At 34.5% G+C, this 22,195-nt stretch overlaps 2 long non-coding RNA genes across 4 annotated transcripts in view; one reads left to right on the forward strand and one right to left on the reverse strand.

Annotated features, from left to right (window-relative positions):
• LOC145678882 (uncharacterized) overlaps positions 1–22,195 on the reverse strand; it is a 231,375-nt gene that overhangs the window by 38,693 nt on the left and 170,487 nt on the right. The window contains exon 2 of the long non-coding RNA XR_014130485.1: positions 22,030–22,083. This is a non-coding gene — a long non-coding RNA (uncharacterized LOC145678882). The remainder of the gene's footprint in view (positions 1–22,029; positions 22,084–22,195) is intronic.
• Positions 1–22,195, forward strand: part of LOC145678880 (uncharacterized) — a 156,497-nt gene that overhangs the window by 15,928 nt on the left and 118,374 nt on the right. The gene's annotated exons all lie outside the window — the stretch shown is intronic.

Raw genomic sequence — 22,195 nt, forward strand, 5'->3', positions numbered from 1 at the left:
TAAATAGTATAAGCTTTGGTCAGAATTTGTATTTTATTTTGTACAAGAAGTTCTGAAGTTAGAATGAGTTATATTCAGACAAAAGATTTTTATGTTGCCCAAACGAAAATCGACTGGAAGCCTTCGAAATGTGGGTGTGGAGAAGAATGGAAAGAATTAGTTGGATCGAGCGGAAAACGAATGAGAGTGTGTTAGAAATGGTTGGTGAGAAAAGAACACTTTTACATATTATTAGGAAGAGGAAGAGAAACTGGTTGGGACATTGCCTAAGAAGAGATTGTATCATGAGGGACGTCCTAGAGGGTATGGTGGCGGGAAAGAGAGGGAGGGGGCGAAGGAGACTACAATTAATGGATAATATAAAAACAAAGAGATCATACGCGAAGACATAGAGTTAGCGGAGGACCGTGGAGCATGGAAGCTTCTCAGCTGCTGCAAGTGGCCTGCCAATAAAGGCAGAATACCTATGATGAAGATAAATTTATCACAAATATCAATGAATTAAACATGGTTATCGAATCAATTTGCTATCTAATTGGATACCCTAAATAATGTTTAATTTTTTTTTTAATTCCTTAAAATATTTTAAAGCAATCTTAGGAAGATGACCGTAGATCTAGTTTCTGTACTGGCAAAAAAAGTACTATATTTTTCCTCTAATTAATTTTAATGTTAATTTGATTATTTATATAATTATTCATAACGATTACTTATATTTTTTTTATATAAAGATCATAGTTGAATTTTTGAAAGAAATTATCGATTACTATATAATCAAAATTTACGAATTTAACCTTTTTCTATAATGGAAAACCATAAACGTTATGTATAAATAATTTTTCATATAAACTTTATCCCTTTCTGCCATAGCCAAAAGGATAATACGAAAATTGCCTACCTAAAAACGAAAAATATGCTAATTAGTATATCTATAAATAATTATCGTGTTGCGAATTAAGCTCATAGTTATTGTGTAAAGAAAAATTATTTTACAAAATATTACCTATATTACGAAATGGTAATTACCAATAATAATAATAATAATAATAATAATAATAATAATAATAATAATAATAATAATAATAATAATAATGAAATCTTCCCATAGTTTTACTTCCCATAGTTATGCTGGCTAGGCTAAAGGAGACGGTGATGATGAGAAATGAAGGAAATAGTGCAATGAAGAAAGTGGGAGGAAACGGGAGAATCCCGAGATAACTTACGTACAAGGTATTTCTCCACCCATCGAACCAAGGACCTCATGCACCAGAGGTGATCGCTTTACCATTGAGCCAGCACGGGACCAATAACAGTAATAAACTAAGATTAGACCTACTATTTATTTATTTATTTATTTATAGCAAAAAATACATTCAAAAATATTAAAAAGTATAGTAATGTTAGCATGAACTGCTTTGTGTTTAAAAATTTACATTGTAATGTGTCATACTCATATTTTGTAAATGATATATCAAAACTCTTATAGTTCTAAAATTAAAATAATGAATTGTCAGTAACGGTAATTTTTCTTCAAAAATCTACATTAATTTAACTATGGTCTGATTTATTTATTTTTTTGCAATAATTAACAATAAAACATGGGTGAAAAGTTGCGGATAAAAGTACGTTGATTAATATTATGAATTGAATTGATTTTAAGTTTAACGTCCCATTCAGCAACGAGGCTATATGAGACGTAGATTTACTGATTAACGTGGAATCCGAGCCACATGACCTCCCTCCGGGAATCGAACCCGGGTCTCCCGTACACTAACTGCTTAACCACGAAGGAGCTCCTAGATTAATATTATAGCTAAAGGTACAGCATCAGGATTTGCCTGATGGGCATGAGGGAAATTTTTTAAAACTCGATTGTGATTACTAAAATTGGAACTTGAGATTACCTATTCCGTTACGAACCAAGAACGTTAGTCATTCTTAACTTTTATTTTTTTGTTAGATATCTCACTTATTTTTTTCCCGATGCATTTAATTTCATGTGATACATGTAAACGTGTCACTGTAGTCCAACAATTTATTTAAGATAAGGGCAGGTGCGGATCTGGAAGATAAAAACTGAGGGGACCAACCAGAACTATGATAGGTATATCATGAATTCACTATGAACTTTCAAAAAAAATATAAATAATAGCCTAAATTATTTTTGTCACTTAAGAAACTTGAGGGTACAAGGACCTCCCGGGCTCCGGGGCTAGATCCGCCACTGGAATTGGGAAGACCAAATCTGTCTCACTTTAAATGTCACATTGGAGATTGAACTTAAGCTTCTATCTAGAGCAGCAAACTGTAGTTTTTAAAGGCATTTCTGTTAAAGGCATAGCTTGTTATTTGTTTAAAGAATTTCGTATTCTATCGCTTAAATCCCCTTGTTTTCCAGCAACTGCATGCGTACACACAGACTCAAAGAAGCTTCCAGTACCAAAATAAAATCTCATGGTTACAAACCAAAAAAAAAAAAAAAAAAAAAGGATGAAATGAGATTGAGACAGAAAAGCGAGTTCTATATAAGCTGAGCGTTATCTGTAGGGGGAAAGGGGTTCGAGGGGGAAGAAGCCCTGCTGCGATGCGACGCGGCTACCCCTTTTTCCATTACCAAACGCGCTGCCACAGCCATAAAGATAATTAACTTGAAGCTCTTATGGTAACCGGACACTGGGACGCAATGGTATTTTCTTTTTTTCTTTTTTTTTTCCTGTCAGAAGCACTGGCATCCCTCTATCCAGAGACCGAGAGACTGCTGCTGCTGATATTAAAAGAGGGACACCAGAGTTTCTGGATTTGTTGCAATGGCAACACAAGATAAACATGGCGCAATGCAAAGAACCATGGGAGAAAAACAAATTTACCTTCTACTGATTTTTTTTTGTCTTTTTACATTCATTTAGTTTTTTTTTTTTTTTAAAAAAAACTCATTTTAATTAAAACTTAACAATATATACTTTAATTAAACACAATAATTTATAGTAACAAACTAATATTCTATAGTGAACACAAAATTTAAAAGAGAATGTAGAACAGCTAATTGGAGACAAGCAGAGTGACGTTGTCACGTGTAATGTGAAATGAATAAATTTACTATTGTATAAAATTTTATAATGAATAAATTATTTTAAAAATACCTTCGAATAAATTTTCTATTATTATTTATTATTATTATTATTATTATTATTATTATTATTATTATTATTATTATTATTATTATTATTATTATTATTATTATTATTATTATTATTATTATTAGCTTTGTACTTTGTTGATAACGATACTCTATTTATTCCCATATTGAATTTATAATTTTTGTAAATTCCCAGTTTAAACTCATCAGAAGGTCATTAAAATTCTCTTAAATTCCTACAAATCGGAGAGGGCACAACCTCCCATAGTCCTCCTTTTATTTTGTAAGTGTGAATGAATGTCACTGTAAAACCTCAACTATTTATATTTTCAATCTTTGAGTCTACTTTCAAAGACAATGGCAGGTTGGAAGCATCTTTTCAATTTCCAAAATATGATTATGGTACAAACTCTGGCTAAAGAAGGCGTAACGTTCTAAATAACTTTGAAATGAGATCTTATATTTTATTTTCAAGCTTAAAATACAAAGAAAAAATCCATTGTTTATGCAATATTAACATATATTTTTTTAGTAATGATTTTTTTTTTTTTTTTTGGCAGTGACGGATATAGAAAGTCAAAACTGGGGGGCTAGCATAAACCGAGACTATGACAGGTGTATCATTATAGTAAACTATCAATAGTACATAAATAATAAATTATTTTTTATTTAAAATACTGGAGGTGCCTAGGTGCCCCGGCTTCAGGCTGGATCCGCCACCGCTTTTTGGGCTTGAATAGACGCTTAACTTTTTTCTCTTTGCGATAAGGAGGTATCATTTGAAATCCTGTCGCAGCCTACTGATTTTATAGGTTTCCTTCCTCTTGTAGATTTTCTTCCAAAAATATTTCCCGACTTTTATTATCAGCGATTCCAATGTAAATTACTGTTTTCACACCTGTATGTGCAACGATGATGATAAATTTAACTAATTAAGACCTTCCCTACCAGAGCGATAGGGTTGTCCAAGAGGCCGAACTTTTTGTAACGAGATACGAGAGCTCTTCCAATAGAACACTTTCTGAAACATCTCTTTCACACCGCTTTGAAGATGAGATTTCTTAGGTATCCCTAAAGGACGGTTTCACCAATTCCTTGCTCTTGCACCAAATTACTTATTGGATTTTAATTTACTTGTGTTGTAATAACTTGTGTTGTGACATTAAGGTAATGTTAGAACATTAAAAGACATTTTTTCACATGCATTCAACTTCCCTCATACATTACGCTCATTGTGACAAATGGCATTCTACGAATTACAAAATGCAAGTCATATGTTTTGGTCATGAAGACCGACATGGTTGGGTGAATCATTTTGGTGGTTATGAGCGACATGACGTGGTCGCTCACTTTAGTCATTATGACTGATATGACGTGGTCACTGACTTTGGTCATTATGACTGACATGAGGTGGTCACTCACTTTGGTGGTTATGACCGACATAACATGGTGACTTACTTTGGTCATTATGACCGACACGATATGGTCACTCACTTCGGTCATTATGACCGCCATGATGTGGCCACTCACTTTGGTAGTTATCCCCTACATAACTTTTCATATGGGAGCAATAGACGCACATACTTGCATAACCAACATGCATGAAAGATTTGTTTCATCATGCATGTTAGAAGAATTTCTTGCTCATACACCTACCAACTTGCTGTCCAACTTACTAGAAGAATGAATCCGATAAAAGAGTCACGTGATTTCTTCGTGATTGGCGGACCTAAATAAAAACAACCACCTTGAATGAACGAGCACATACACGGTAAACATGCATAAAGAACGGTAAAACCATCATGCATGTTTACAGAAGATTTTGAAAACTTTTAATATCCATGAACGAGGCAATACACTATCAACTTGCCTGTGGTTTTTATCATTTTTGATGCATGTTGGAAGATTTCTTCATGCATGTGTCTTCGTATATGGGTCCCGATACACTTTGGTCATTATGGCCGAAACGACGTGATCACTCAATTTGGTTATTATGACCGACATGACGTGGTCATTTACTTCGGTCATTATGACCAAAATGGCAGGTAACGTTTTAATACATAATAATCTTACTTATATGGTATAGGTTTCAACAAAGCCTTAAAATATAAACTTACAAAATACTATCAGCATTATATTATTACAGCAAATATATGCTATATCGGTATATCAGCAATATTTTATTTTGTGTAATAGATAAATTAGTCGACTTACCTACGCGAATTAAAGATTATTTATCCATTAAGTATGCAACACACTTGGCATACAATATATTTCGCTTGAATTCTTGGACGATCAATGATAACGGAATGTAAATTTCACAAATAAATGCCTAACAGCATCGCAACATGCTTCGTTCTAACAGAATATAAGTTATAAAGTAAACTGAACGCGCAGCGGTATTCATCAACAAACCGAATGTGAAAGGTATATAGGTATACTATAACTTCAAACACTCTGACAGCAAATGTTTTGTTTTTGTTTTACCAGGAGGGGATGAAGAGAAGGGCCTAATTCTAAAGACGGTGACAAAGATAGATTTTGACATTTTAAAAAAAGTGTTTTCGTTCCGACATTTAGGTTGTTATTTTATCTGTTAAGTGTGTTGCCCTCTTCAAATGTCTACTAGATATTTTTTTTCATCAGTTCTATAATCTGGCATTTCTTGAATAAGGAGGGAGACGGTGCTAATCCTTCACTTTATACTACAATCAACATATATGTTTTGTGTGTGTGTATATATACGTATATCTGTGTATGTGTGTGTGTGTGTTTTGAGAAAAAGAGAGACACAGCTTCTGTTAAAGCTATCAAACTGTGTTACTCGACAAAGCACCTCAAACGATAATTTTCCTAACATTTATGCGAAGCATAAAATTCGAGCTTTTAGTATCCGCTTTTTTTTTTTTTCTGATGACGTTACATACACATATACACATCAAATTTTTCAACAACTTTTTTTTTCTTTCTTTACCAGCCAGGAGGTGGCGTGGGGTTTATGTGTGTATCAGTGAGCATTTCAAACTACCATTCAAATATAGTATGATTAACTTAGGATTTTTTTCATTTACCTCCGTAGTAAGTAACACCCCTGGAAATTTCATACAGTCTATATGATTTCTGTGGCTTTCCGAAATCACCTCGAAAGAGCTGCATTTTAGACTCTTGTTAGAGGGGAAGCACTGACACATGCCATTTTGCTACTACCTAATATGTTTATGTGTGTGAGTGTGTACAGTCACATATGGTACTACCTTCTATAAATATAGAGTACATACACTTCTGAACATTGAGAACACATCAGTCCCTCACAGATGCGGTTTAATAATTGCAAATACTCAACACATGCGTTATATACAGTATATATATATATATATATATATATATATATATATATATATATATATATATATATATACAACCATTAAATATGGAATGGGTTGGTGTGTGCTGTAATAACAGTGTGAGATCTAATGGGCAGGAGTGAAATAACAAATGGTACAGCACTGATCACAGGAACCAAATGGTGTTATCATATAATTGGACATTACTTAATCATTAACACCAGTGTTTCTCAAGCTGTTATCTGCGGGCCGTAAGTGGTCCTCGTGATATGTGTTCCTCTGAGGCCCGTTGACAGCCTAATTTCTCAGGTGATAGAAATTAATACTGAGGGGACAGTGAGAGGCATTAAAGAACACCACAAACTTTATTTATTTATTTATTTATTTATGGAATCTGTAACAAGTGGAAGATCCTTTTCATCTCTGTTCTTGGCTGCTTGTTGTTTGAATCAAGTCCCTATCCAGGGTGTCTAGGGGGCCTGTCCCCCCTAAATTTTGGCTGCCCCCTAAACTTTTCACCATAGACTGGCAAATGAACTATAATATGGTTACATCCCCCCCTACATTTTTGGGCTGGCTACAGGCCTGGTTTGAACGTATATTTATCTAAATAATCAAATGAAAGTTTCAGTGGGGGCTTGAGGAGGCTACAGAGGGTGCTAAGTACCCTTAGTTACAGAGTTGTGCACGAGACGAGTCGAGACAGAATTTTCCTGACAAAATTCGAGTCGAGACACAGCTATTCCAATAGAGAAGAATACTTTTTTCGAGTCCAGACATCACTTTTACAGCACATTTTCGAGACGAGACAGCGTCAAATCTTGTCTCGTGCGCATCCCTACTTAGTTATGGACGTATTATACAGTTCATTGATATTCGAAGCATGAGCGAAGTTAGAAATTGTCTGCTGGGAGGCACACTTTTTGACAGGTGTAGGTGGCCATCTTATGGGTGGTATTTTATTTTTTGTTAAAAAGTTGAAGGCAATGCTCCCCATAGCTCCACCCATGGTTCGAAGGGAACATTCTATACCTTGACACAAACATTCTTTGGAAATTCATTTGGTCACACGCTTTTGACTCTTGTCATAGTGTAATAATAGGGTTTTTAAGACTGAAATTCTTAGAGATTGTGAAAAGGCCAATGGTAGATGTTTTGCTGCATCTAGAAAAAGGCTTAGCATTTTAGGTACAGGTGAGTAAAATGAATTGAATTTAGTTTGGTAAATAAAATTGCAAGAATTCCATATCTAGTATTGCTTTAAATTTAAAATCCTCTACAACCTTCTCTTTTGAGAGGGGGGGGGCAAAATAATTTAGGAGGGGCATAACTTATCCTTTCCCTTCCTAGTTAGGGGCAGGCCCGTATCCAACGGGTCTAGGGGTGGCCGGGCCCCAATAAATTTTTGCTAGACCCCTAAAATTTTCAAGGTAGGCTTGCAAATGAACTATAATATGGTTGGATCGAGCCCCCCTAACTTCAGCCGGCCCCCTCTACATTTTTGGGGTGGCTACGGGCCTGGCTAGAGGGCTGGTCCTTGTAGTTCTCTTAGATTGACTATTAGTTTTAAAAAAAGATAGTAAAAATTAATTAAGCAGACTGAATTTGAAACTTCAAGTGAACTTTGTGGTGACAAACACCGCGTGCATGGGTTTCCTCGGGGTTCTCCCGTTTCCTCCCACTTTCTTCATTCCACCATTTCATTCATTACTCATCATCACCGTCTCCTTTAGCCTAACCGGCATAATCGTGGGACGCAAAACTCTAAGATTTCATTCCATTTCATTTGAATTTGAAACTTACATAAACAAACGTTTTTCACTTTCTCTGTCAGGACTGACATTTTATAAAATATATCACCCTTTTCTATTCTATAAAATACTTTTCATACCTTCAATTTATTATCAATATAAATCACATGAAATAGTAAATTTTTAGTTTAACGTTCCGCGATTATAATCTTTAGGAGACGAAGATTAATGCAAGTGAATGATTATTGAAAAATTGGTGGAATGAGAAAGTGAGAGGAAACCGGAGTACCGCGTGAAAAGTCACGGACATGATGTTATCCACCACAAACTTACTTGGCCGGGAATCGAATCATGAGCCCCAGAGGAAAATGCTCTACAACTGAGCCACCATGTCCCCTTGCAAAAGAAAATAAAGAATATTTTATAATTAATACTATAATAAAAATTTTAAGTACCGTATATTCCTGTGTTAAACAGATTTAAAAACTGATAAATTTGCTTTCGAACAAGACAATAGTATTGAGGCAGGGGCGTAAATAAGGGCCCCGCAGTCCCCGCATTACGGAGGACCAAGCCATTAGGGGGGCCCAACTCGTGAAGTGGGACGTAGAGAAGGGGCCCCACTCCACGCTGTCTGCGGGGTGGCCCCCAAGCCTTTAGTTAGGCCACTGTATTAAGGTCTGTAGAGAACATTCTGCAGGGCCGTGCTGAGGAAAATCATCGCCTGGGGCGATAGTATACAACGGCGTTCCCATACATATTAGTGAGGTCGAGAAACCAGCCGCGAAACGCCATCATGGTTGGTGCGAAGCGTAAGAAAATTTTCAAAAATAAACCCTCCTTTTCCTTGATTTTGAGCCCATTTTGTTACTTTTTTCCCTTCCATTTTATATATATATCTTTTGTTTTTTCCTCCCGAATTTTGCGCACTCGTTCTTTCGGAGCCCGGGGCTGTTGCTCTGCTCGACCCCCCTTCCCCCACGGCACGGCACTGATATTCTGAGTAATAAAAGTAGTCTTCAGTTAAAAAAAAAAAAAAAGGTTTTAGAAACGGTATCTTGCATAGACCATTCTATGGTGTGCACATAAGTGCAAAGGTATATTTTCGAAACTGAAAAATAATGCATAGGTCTATGTGTGAAAAATAATCTCTTGCAAAATACGTACAAGTAAGTCTTGTAATCTTAGTTTCAACATATATACGAGTGTGTTAATCTTAGTTTCAACATATAAAGTGTGTATATATATATACACTTTAACGTCCAGAAATCTGCATTTTTCTGTCGCATTTCATATTCTTGACAGTTGCTGGTCTCATCTGCACCTTTGTACTTGCAATGCAACGTAACACATTTCTTTATCATATCTGTCATACAATTTCTAATATATTTGAAGATACACAACGTATTTGTATGAACCACAAGACGCAAAAATAACACTTTCATAACACCTAAATCTTCAGTTGCTTTTTATTTTTATTTCATTTCATTTTTTTTTTCCTGATTCTATATTTTGTTCAGTGTTAAGCCCGTACCTACTTCGTTTGACACCGGAAACTTAAAAATAGAAAAAAAGAAATGATGTTAAGAGATAGAAAATAAAGAAAAAAAGGTGTTACATTATGGCTGCCAAATGTAATACCATCACCAGCAGGGTGTCTAGAAATGAAACAAGTTCTTTGTGCAATTGAACATATCTCTTCAAAATGGGTGTGGTGCTGAATGAGATCTTTGGCAACCAATCAGAATCGTCTGCAACATTCATTTTTTTTCTTTCTGAAACTTCAATTCGCATATCTTCTACCATTCCCCCACCTCCTGCATTTCCATCCACAATCTCATGTGAGTGTATGAGCACTTCTATATATGCTCGCATGGATCACATTGTCTGTCTGAAAAGCAAGTTGGGAGCGGCCCAAGCGGACATGTATGTTACATACATTCATAACATTACCAGCGACAGATATGGCTTCAGCCTGGAAGAATATATGAGGCAAGATTTTTCCCAAAGCTCCATAAAGTAGCAGCAACAGACATTGCTAGTTGCAGAAATTTGTTTCGAAAAAAAGAGAATAAAAATGCTAGCGAGGGACTGTGTGGATTGTCAAACACTCTTAGCTTCATCTTAATGTTTTGGCCGAACCTCAAAATGGATCTGTTCCGTTATTTTTTTTTAAAAAAAAGCTTTCCCGGTCTCCATTCCGATATTTTTACTAAGGGAAGTTTTCAACCAGCATCTACTAACAGCTTTCTTGCATTGCTTCCGTCATGTAATTCCATCCACCCCCACCAACTTCATCTCTTACAAAAACAGGGCTTTTTCCGTTTTCCATCTAGAAAATGCCAGCAGCACACTTATCCAGATTCGGCCCATTGCCTGTGTAACAGACCGCGAACAACTATTTCTTTCTTTTAGAAGGAAACCGAGGGAATTGACAGAAAAAAACCTAAGGATGTTACTTATGCAATGCCATTTTGGTGGCTCGCCACGAGACCACCAAAGCTTCATAGCACTTAACCATTAAAGCAATACACATATATTTTGTTTTAGTTTTGGTAAGGGTGCACAAACTAGGGAATTTGTCTGAATATTTTTTCACTTTTTCGTACAGTGATGGAGAGGAACTGATCTTCCTTTGACATATAAATGCCTTATTTTACATACTAATCCGTTTGATCGAGTATTCACATAGAACGTCCTTTTTTTTCTATTACTACTACTAAACAGCATTTTTGGTATTCTCGAATGGGAGGGCGAAATGAGAGATGAAAATATTTGAAATTGAAATCAGACAAAGACCACTTCGTATACGGAACACTCCTCACATTTCCCCTAAACCCTACCAACTACGTCACTGCTGAAATTCTAAAGAGCTTGTCTAACAGAAATGGTATCCAGCAATAACGTTCTGTATATTTCTTTTTTCAAAGTTCTTACAATGAGTCATCGTGAAACAATTTACTAGACAAGGTGTCGCTGTGGATGTAATCAAAAGGCGTAAAGGTGTGAGATTCAATAATCTTATATCAATGACTCACAGAAAAGAATGACAATTATAACGTGGACAATGTTCTTTTTTTAATCATATATGGTTATTCAAGTAGTTATTAGTTATTCAAGATACGTAATTATCCAAACACGTATTCTTTATTCAAATAATAAATCAAACACTTATTCTTTATTCAAATATTGATTCAATAACTTATTACTTATTCAAGTAATAATTATAACACTTATTCTTTATTCAAATGTTGATTCAATAACTTATTACTTATTCAAGTAATAATTATAACACTTATTCTTTATTCAAATATTGATTCAATAACTTATTACTTATTCAAGTAATAATTATAACACTTACTACCTATAAGAATACTTTTGGGCGCAGAACATGCGATTGTGAAAAATCTTTAAATACATTATTCTATATGATATTTTGGAAATTTTAAAGTACATATTATAGCTAAATATAGCGAAGGTAAAAGGAAAAAATAAAAGTAATTTATATTATATTGATTCATTGAATCGAACAGTTGTCCGGATAATGGAGCATGGTGGCTCAGTGGTAGAGCGTTTAACTCTGGCACGTGTAGTCTCTCGTTCGATTGTAGCTCCCACTAAATAAGATTTGTTGTGGATGAACACCGTGTGTATGGATTTTCTCAAGGTTCTCCCGCTTCTTCCCACTTCTGTCATTTAACCATTCATCATCTCATCATCAACGTCTCCCTTCAACGTACGACGTTAAACTAAAAAATAAAAGCTCTCGGTGATTTTCGACCATCAATATAACATATTCGTTATTCGAATAAATTTCTCTCATACTAATTGGTTAGTCAATTAGTTATTCAAAAAATATTTATGTTATTCGGGTAATTATTCGAACATTTATCAGTCATTCAAACAAATATAACAACACCAATTCGTTATTCAAATAATTAATAGAACACTTATTGGTTATTCAAATGAATATTCCAACAATAATTCATTACATAAATTACTATTCGAACAGCTATTTGCTATTCAAATAATTGTTCGTATATTTATTCGTTATTTAATTAACTATTCGAACACTTATATGATATTCAAATAGTTAATTGAACACTTATTCTTCATTCAATTAATGAATCAAACCGTTATTTACCATTCAAATAGATATTCGACCATGTACTTCATAATTAATCTAACACTTATTCATAATTAATCTACCATTCAAATAATTAATCTAACACTTATTGCGTATTCAAATTATTAATGAAATTTATTCCTTGGTCAAGTAATTAATCGAAAGCTTATTCATTATTCAAATACTTAATAGATCACTTATTCATAATTCAAATAATTAACCGAACAATTATTCGTTGTTTAAATAACTATTTGAACACTTATTCGTTATTCAAGTACTTAATAGAACACTTTTTCCTCATTCAAATAATTAATCGAAAATTTATTCGTTACGGAAATAATTAATCGACCACTTATTCTATTTTCAAATAAATAATCATACACTTATTCCTTATTCCAAATATTAATCGAAAACTTTTGTTCCTCAAATAACTATTAGAATACTAAATCATTATTCAAATAATTAATTAATCACTTATTCATTATTCAAATAATTAATCGACCACTTACTCCTTATTCAAATAATTAATCGAAAACTTATTCGTTCCTCAAATAATTATTTGGACACTTATTCATTATTCAAGTAATTAATCGAACATTTATTCCTTATTCAAATAATTAATCGAACACTTATTTATTATTTTAGATGAAGCTATAGAGTACAACCTGGGCATGTCATGGTCTAGGTAAGCTGTTAGGAATCAAGCCCCTTCTAGAGGTTACTCCAGAAAGAAGGAATTTTCTTCATAATAAAATAATTTTTCACACACACATTTCTTTTCTTTTCTTTTTTCTTTTTTTGAGTACATTGTTGATATTGGGAGTCTTATGATGAGCTTACGGAAAACACTGGAGAAGTAAAGGTGGTCTTGGCTTTGAATCTGGACCCTTCCAATCGCCAACTAAAAGCGCTAACGTGTTCTTCTACAGTAAATAATTAAAAGATCATGAAAATAGTACAGTATGAACAAAAAGTAGCAAACACATCTTTTGATATAATTTATTACGTCTGTAAAATTATTTAGCCCATCATCCGGACAAAGTTAGAGCGTAGTCTAATTGTTTCTTTTATGCAATGAAGCAACAATATTTTTCTACACAATCTTTGTGTATAGTTCTACCTTTATTTTCGTATCAAATACAAAGTCCTTATGGATATGAGAACACAGCATGTAACGTGGTTTGTGATGATTCATGTTTCACACACACACAAGATGGACTATGGTAACAGGAGAGAAACAAGTATTCAAAACTCTTGACAGTCGGAAACAAACGTAGGAACAGAACGTATATGTCATTTCTCAATCTCTTCACAGTTTTCGTTCGTCGCTTAAACAAACTAAAGTTACGATCATGCTAATTACAAAGACACATATGGATAAGTTCGCGTTAAATTGACATTTCAAAAAAATAAAAGAAGTGTCCTTTTTTTCCTTTTTTATTTTTATTTTTGTAATTTTTGTATAGCCCACTAGGAAAGGACGAATGTCCAGAGGTTATTGACTTCTTGTTTCGCCTGGGATCTTTTTTAACTTTTGTCATTTTCACGCCACGAGAACCAGCTCTCCAGACTAGTGAGTAAACGTCACTCGTCCGCCATGGAACATTTCATGTGCTTGCGTATACCGAAAAAAAAAAAAAAAAAAACTTTCAGGAACCTCTGTAAAGTATTGCATTTTCACGTTCCACCATTTAACTCTTTGCAAAACGACGCGTTTTCTCTAACAAACGATGGGTTTCTGATGTTGTTTAAAAATTCGTAGAAAAACATTATTTAAATTGTTGTAGGTATTTATGGAAACTATGAAACTTGTTTTCTTAAAAAGATATATAACTTGGTATACTTACAATAACTCTCTTGTGATTGTTTAAAGTGAGGTAACTCCAAAGGTTTAATCTCTCAGATTTGAAAAGACATATATAAGTTTTTGTACACCAAAATCCACGAAATCATGGTTACCTCGAGATAGGGATGCGCACGAGACAACATTTGAGACTGTCTCGACTTGAAAATGTGCTGTAAAAGTGATGTCTCGATTCGAAAAATATATATTTTTCTATTGGAAGAGCTGTGTCTCGACTCGAATTTTGTCAGGAAAATTCTGTCTCGACTCGACTCGAACGCATCCCTACCTCGAGATACACAGTAAAATTCCTTCACAACTAGTGGCTATATGAAATACCGCTCTATATACACCGGTACGGAAGAATATTGGCTGTTTTCGCAGCTAGACAACTCAATTGTCACGATTTCAGAGAGATTTAAGAGATATATACACCCACCTGAGAATTGTTCTTACATTTAGAAATCTTTTATATTAAACATGCCAGATTGGACCGTCCGGAATGTGTTTTTAAAAAAATCCTGCAGGTGATTCCAGGTTTTACTATAATCAGAAAAGGTAGGATTGGCACATAATTGAAGTCACAATTCTGGATAACACATTCTACCACCACGTTATTTTATAGGGCCTATCAAATGTGTTAAGCATAAACGAAATTAGTATTTATGTATACATCTTGAAATATGTTAAAAAGCTTCTGTGAAAGTTTCATGTTACCAATAGTGTATGCAAGTATACATACCGAAGGTCCAAGACGCATCCCCCAAATTTTTTCAACTGACATGCTTCCTCCCCCAAAATGGAAAATATTACTTTTTTTTAAGTTTTCAATAGGTAATATCCAAAATTACCTCTGGTAAGATCTAGAGAGAAGGGTGTTATAGATATAATACATTACAGATTATTATAGTCTTGTTCAAAAAGCCTAGGTGAATGGCTATTTTTTTTTAACAAGGCTGTACACTTTTAAAGTTGTTAATTGGTTTAAATATTGAACATAATTTTATCCCCACAGTCTTAAAGTTTAAATGACGTCAGTGCCCAACCTGCTGGAGACCCTTGCCCTTTTGTGGTTAGGTGTTTAATACATATGCTTCTTGTGATTATCTCAGATACAAACTCGTGTAGAATTCGAACCCTACTTTGGAATACATCCCGTCCAACATAGTCTAGGTTCTGAAGGGGAAAATTAAAATGTCAATCAATGAGCTGGGAGGACGGTGGCTCAGTGGTAAATCATTTTTATCAATTTATAGATTTTTTTTAAAGGATGAACCATGTAACATTAAAATAATGTTTGACATCTAAGACTTGGGTGAACTAGTGTTGTCCATGGGACTCACAAACTTTCTCGTCTCATAGAAAACACTATAAACAACTATAAACACTATAAACAACTATAAACACTATAAACAACTATAAACACTATAAACAACTTTTGAAAGTCACTATGTTTGTGACTTACTAATTCTTAAATCACCGGACCGATCTCGATCAAATTTTCAACATAGATGAAGTTCGTTCCTGGTATGGTTTTTAGGGATACGCACGAGACGAGCCGAGACAGGATTTTCCTGACAAAATTCGAGTCGAGACACGGCTCTTCCAATAGAGCAATATTCAGTTTTCGAGTCGAGACATCACTTTTACAGCACATTTTCGAGACGAGACAGCTACAAATCTTGTCTCGTGCGCATTCCTAATGGTTTTTATCATTTCATTTTGACGGTGCAACTTAGGGAAGAAGAAGGGGAGATATACATGTATATGTAAAAATGATCGAAAATCGCCGATGTTAGTGCCGAATCCATAGTTTTCGGGGTAGCTGAGATGAACAATGACACTTCCGTCGTCATTTAAATCCAAATTCAGTCCGCAACTTGGGGAAAGGGGAGGGGGATATATATATATAAATGATTGAAAATAACCCATATTAGAGAGTGCCTGTAATAGTAAAAGTGACTGACTAACTAAACATATGAGCTCCTCCGTGGCTAAGCGGTTAGCGTACGCGCCTTTGGCGCGGGAGACCTGGGTTCGATTCCCGGCGGGAGCTCATGTGGTTCGGATTCCACGTTAATCAGTAGGTCCACGTCTCATATAGCCTCGCTGCTGAAAGGGACGCTAAACTAAAATCAACTCAACTAACTAAACATATTACTAATTTTTCTTATTTTAACTCAGTGGAGCGGGTAATTGATGCTAGTATATATATGTACAATTTCATATGTACATTATATAGTACAATTCTATATGTATATTATGCAAGGGCGGATCCAGGGAGGGCGATCGGGGCGATTGCGCCCCCCCCCCTCCAGAAGGGGAAACTTTCTTATGTTATGTATTATACATTTCTATAAATAAAACCCATTACAGAGTTTGTTGCTCTTAAAAGTAGCTCTAAGTAACAGTATTACAATCCACCGCCCCCCCCAGAAGTCCGTCCTCGATCCGCCCCTGATATGTGATATTTTGTACTTAACTTGCTGCAAGGGCATTTTTTGTATGACCCTCATATATAGAAGAGGGTCATACCCAAAAAAACGCCCTTACAACAAGCAAAGAAGTACAAAATATCACATAATATAGATATATATGAAATTGTACCGAAAAATTACCACCTAATATCGGAAGACTTATCAACATTCGTAATAAATTCTATTGTAATTTGAACAGAGGAAAACCATTGATAGGGCAAAAGTGCGCAAGAGAACTCACATCTTAACACACACACACACACACCAGAAATAACATTTATTTCTTATTATATGTTAATTAATAACATTTAAAATCCAATATATCAATTTTCACATATATATAATTATAATCTTTTACATAATGTATTGCACGACAAAGCGCACTTAATTCTTTATTCGTATCCTATTAGGGGTCATTATTTTTGAGTCATAAAACGGTTTGTGCTACCAAGCTCTTTTGTTTCTGTATCACAATTCATTAATTGTCCCACAAGTTCATGTAAAAAAAAATCGAAATTATTTGCATAACAGAACATTTACGTTCATGAACGTCTATACGAGAAGTACATTAAGTTATTTACATGGTTAATAACTACTACGTTTTTTTTTCCTTTTCACATTGTAGTTTTTTTTTTTTTTTTTATTAGCCAAATAACAGAACGTTTGTAAAGCACGAATTCATCCTGATTATTAAAACAATTCATAAACACATAATAACGTTTTAAGACTTGTACGCAAAATGTCCGTAAGTATATACATGTATATAAATGGTCTTTTAAAAAATCCGTAAATATTCTAGTACTAATATAAATCTCTCCTGGTGGACAAGTTAGGAATTATAATTTCTTAAGCACCGCGTGCCATCTTGTATGGTTTATCTTTACTTCCGGTTAATATTTGCAAGCAAAAAAAAAAAAAAAAAAAAAAGTAATTGTAATCGCTAATAAAATACGACGCGAAATTGCGACTACATTACCTTCTATTGAGTGTTTTATTATATCCATCTACGTGCAATTGTAATAATCTATTTTAATCAAAACACTGAATATGTTAAAATGTGTGTTGTATTGTCTTGAGCAAAGTGGGTGGTAATATATTAAGCGAGATTTGAGCTTATTAAAAAATGCTTCTTTTGTCAGTGTTTATGGTCATTAAAGAAAGGCAGAAGAACTATAGGCAGTGAACTGGAACATCAAAAGTGAACGAACAGCTTAAGTGATTGTTCCGGGAGAAATAATTGACTTCTAATATGTAAATTCATAGTTGAGGTGCAGAGTTCAGTAATTTCAATTACAATTTGCAATTGAGGCTTTTCTTTTGATTAAAAAAAAACATAAGTGGAGTACGTATAAACGTAGGTTACGTGCGTAAATCCTGTAGTTTTTGGACTTAACGTACACTCATGTCCAAAATCATTGTCGCATATCTATAACTGTCTTCTTGTAAGAATATAATTTGATAATGATTTTGCAAGGTACTTTTAACACTGATACTATGAATATAATCGGGAAATGTATATTTGTGGTAAATTTCATAGGAAAATAATTATAGGGTCTAAATATGAAAATTAAAATTAGTAAAACAAGATGTTGCTAAATGGACAAAAAAAGGTTTTATTTTCGTTTTATTGTTCTTATTTAGTGCTCTTTTGACATGAAATTTGCTACATACATGTCTTTGCCAATTATACACATACTAACATTATAAGAAATACCGGGCGAATTCGTTATCAAATTATATTCTTACAATAACATATTTATATACATGCGACAATACTTTTGGACATGAGTGTACAACTCTATGTAGCATCCTGAACCAAACGTATAACTGAAAACGTATGACTTAACGTACGACTATATGTAACATCCTGAACCAAACGTATAACTGAAAACGTATGACTTAACGTACGACTATATGTAACATCCTGAACCAAACGTATAGCTGGAAACGTATGACTTAACGTACGACTATATGTAACATCCTGAACCAAACGTATAACTGAAAACGTATGACTTAACGTACGACTATATGTAACATCCTGAACCAAACGTATGATTTAACGTACGACTATATGTAACATCCTGAACCAAACGTATAACTGAAAATGTACGACTATATGTAACATCCTGAACCAAACGTATAACTGAAAACGTATGTTTTATAATACTTTCCGTATAAGTGTTCCATCTATACGTACTTTCCATACTATGAAACAAAGAAATGTATACGGGCGGCCAGGATTTCACTTACAGATGGACGTATATAACATATAGCTGACGTGTGTAACATACGTATGTAATATACGGAAAACTGTTAGGTATCAGACATCCTGCAGCAGCATGATGTAACATCGAAGCGGGAAAAGGCAATATGTATGTTACATGTGGACAACGTATGATCCGTACAGATTTACGTAGTAAACATATACATCTCATATATTTGTACAATATACCCCTGTCCGGATAACGGCTTTTTGCCAGTGTAATCAGAACACTAAAAGAAAGTGGGCCAAGATAATTTTTGGAGAGGTTAACGTTAGTTCGCCTTACATTCCTGAATATCAATAAACAACTGACATGTTTAGTGTGGGCTAAAGATGGTCGCAGGAGGAGCAGAGCACCCATGAGTACCATATAGTTACGGACCTGGGCTACAGGGGATGCGATTGCCCCTCTGGGTTTGAAATTTATATATTTTAATCAACGTGAAATGGTAGTTATACCGGAGTGTAGAATACCGGATCTAAAAGATACAAACTGCGGGGAAACCAGAATCCAGACTATGATAGGTATTTCTATATAATGAGTTTATAGTAAACTTTCAAAAATATATAAATAATAGTTTAAAGTATTTTTCAGTGAAAAAACTGGGGACCTAGATCCCCGGCCTCAGGCTATATCCGCCACTAACAAGATTGTCCACCAAAATGTTTTTTATTAGCATACATTTTTTTTTAAATAAACGATGTCTTACTCAAATTCAACGTGACAATTGCCCTGTGCTCTTTCCAAATGACGCCCCTGGTGAGATTGATTGGTGGATGGATTGGTGGATGAATTGGTGGAATGAGAGTGTGGCAAGAAATTAAGAAACCTCTAGAAATTATACGGGCATGATATTGTCCACCACATATTTTCATAATATGGAATCAGATAGGCAGCCGTCGCACCAGAGGTGAGCGTTTTACCACTTAAGTATCATATGCTCTCCAGCGGACATTGTTGACACGAATTTGAATTCACTGGATTTTTTTGGTTTGGGATCGGAGTTTAGGGTCCCTTTGAGGCTATATGAGACGTGAACACAGAGCTTAACGTGGGATTCGGACTACATGAGCTGTGAACTCGAGTTCAACTCTGGCCTCCAGTGCTGAAGGCGCGTATGTTAAACGATTAGCTTCGAGGAACTAGGAGAAAATCATATGAAACCTCACCTTAGGGAAGTGAGTGCCTAATAATAATCCTAAATTTATTGGTTTGAACGTTTGCTTCTGCTGCGATGAATTTTCGGATTCCTGAGGCAATAAAATTATTTCAATAATCTTTCTAACACAAAATTAAAGTTAAATCCACATTTCTATTTTTTTTAAATCTTTAGAATTTGAGTTGACTAAAAATAGGAATGATGGAATATTAACGGTATTCAGATCCCGGATAAAGCAAAGTAAATAAAAGTATTTAAAAAGAAACGATGCATAAACAAGACTCTAAAGAAGATGGTCAAATAAAAATGAGTAAAAGTGTAAATAAAGGAAATGAACTCTGCAAATAAATGAATGCGTTGAAACAAACAAACATGAAATATCTCCCTCTCTTTGCATACAACCTTCTTCTGTTAATCTTTGTTTAAACTCTATTTCGTGTTAACTCTATGAAATCAGTATATTGGTTTAAGTAATTACACTTTTTGGATATATCAAATTATACTTGTAAGAAACTAAATTATATTAAAGAATTAGTATTATAGTTAATTATTGAGGTATTTACATTAATTAAATTTATTAACAAATTCCACTGGATGTGATATCAGTGGATAAAAATGCTCTTAAAGCAATAACCATCACTCTTAAATTGAAAAATGGAACAAAGTGTGTTTACCAAATGGACTTCTGCAGAGACTATTAGAATAGAGACTTTTCTACAAAGGTCACGACTCAGTGGTAGAGCGTTCACCTCCGGTGCTTGGGCTCCCTGGTTCGATCCCAGCTGTGGACTTTGTGGTGGACAAACACCGTCCTCGTGGGTTTTCTCGGGGTTTTCCCGTTTCCTCCCACTTTCTTCATTCCACTATTTCATTCATTTCTCATCATCACCGTCTCCTTTAGCCTAACTGGCATAACTATGGAACGTAAAACTAAAGGTTTAATTTCATTTTCAATCATCCCTATAAAATATTCCAATACCTAAAACAATTTTTAGGTATTTAAGAGGAAGGGAGTGGATTTTATATAATCTATCTAAATAAATACAAATGAAAGTGACTATGTTTGTACCTTTTGAATCACCCGACCGATCTCGATCAAATTTTCAACATAAACTAGGTTCGAACTTGGGATGATTTTTATTATTTCACTTTGACGGCGCAACTTAGAGGAGGGAGAGGGATATATATATATATACAGGCGCGGATCCAAGGGGAGCTATAGGGGCTAAAGCACCCCCTTGACGCTCAGGTATACACTGTATAAAATGGGCTTCAATCCTACTGTACACTGGGTAAAGCTATAAACTATGGTTTAGCCTCTCCCTTGATCATATCCTGGATCCGCCACTATATACTGTATATACAATGATCGAAAATGACCGATATCAGACAGCGCTTCAGTAATAGTAAAAAGTGACTGTCTAACGGAACATATTACTCATTTTTTTCTTATCTTAACCCAACGAAGCGGGTAATTGATTCTAGTAGTTGCTCAAAATGAAAAAGTCAACATACTTAAAATTTCTATTTTTTTTTTTTTTAACAAATCCAGTGCTTTATATCAAATACGCAAATGGTCGAAATGGTCGTAGGCTGTAAGATATTAGGTTACCAATCAGTAAACCTCTGTGACCAGTATTTGTCAACACTCAATTAACTTTAGCTTAAAATAGCAGAACCATAACACATAACAGGCCCGTAACCAGCCTAAAATGTAGACAGAGCTGTAGAAGTTAGGGAGCACGATCCAATCATATCATAGTTCATCAAGATATTACAGTTCATTTGCAAGCCTACCGTGAAAAGTTTAAGGCGGGCAGTAAAAATTTAGGGGACCGGTCCTCCATGGCCCCCGTTGATACCGGTATGGGTCTGAGACGTAAAACAAAAATATAAATATTTAGATAGATAAATGAACATTAAACTTACCTCTGCTTTGAAGACTAAAATCCTACCACGATTACGTACACTGTAGATACATATCTGAAACAATAAAAAAATATTTATTTTAAAGAAGTAGTTCAAAATTACCCTGATCTATACAGTAAAAACAAACTAAATTGATTTTGTATCAATTTTTTAATTAAAATTTAAT

Source organism: Thermobia domestica, chromosome 2 (genome assembly GCF_964235325.1).
Source record: "Thermobia domestica chromosome 2, izTheDome1.hap1.1, whole genome shotgun sequence".
NCBI lineage: Eukaryota > Metazoa > Arthropoda > Insecta > Zygentoma > Lepismatidae > Thermobia > Thermobia domestica.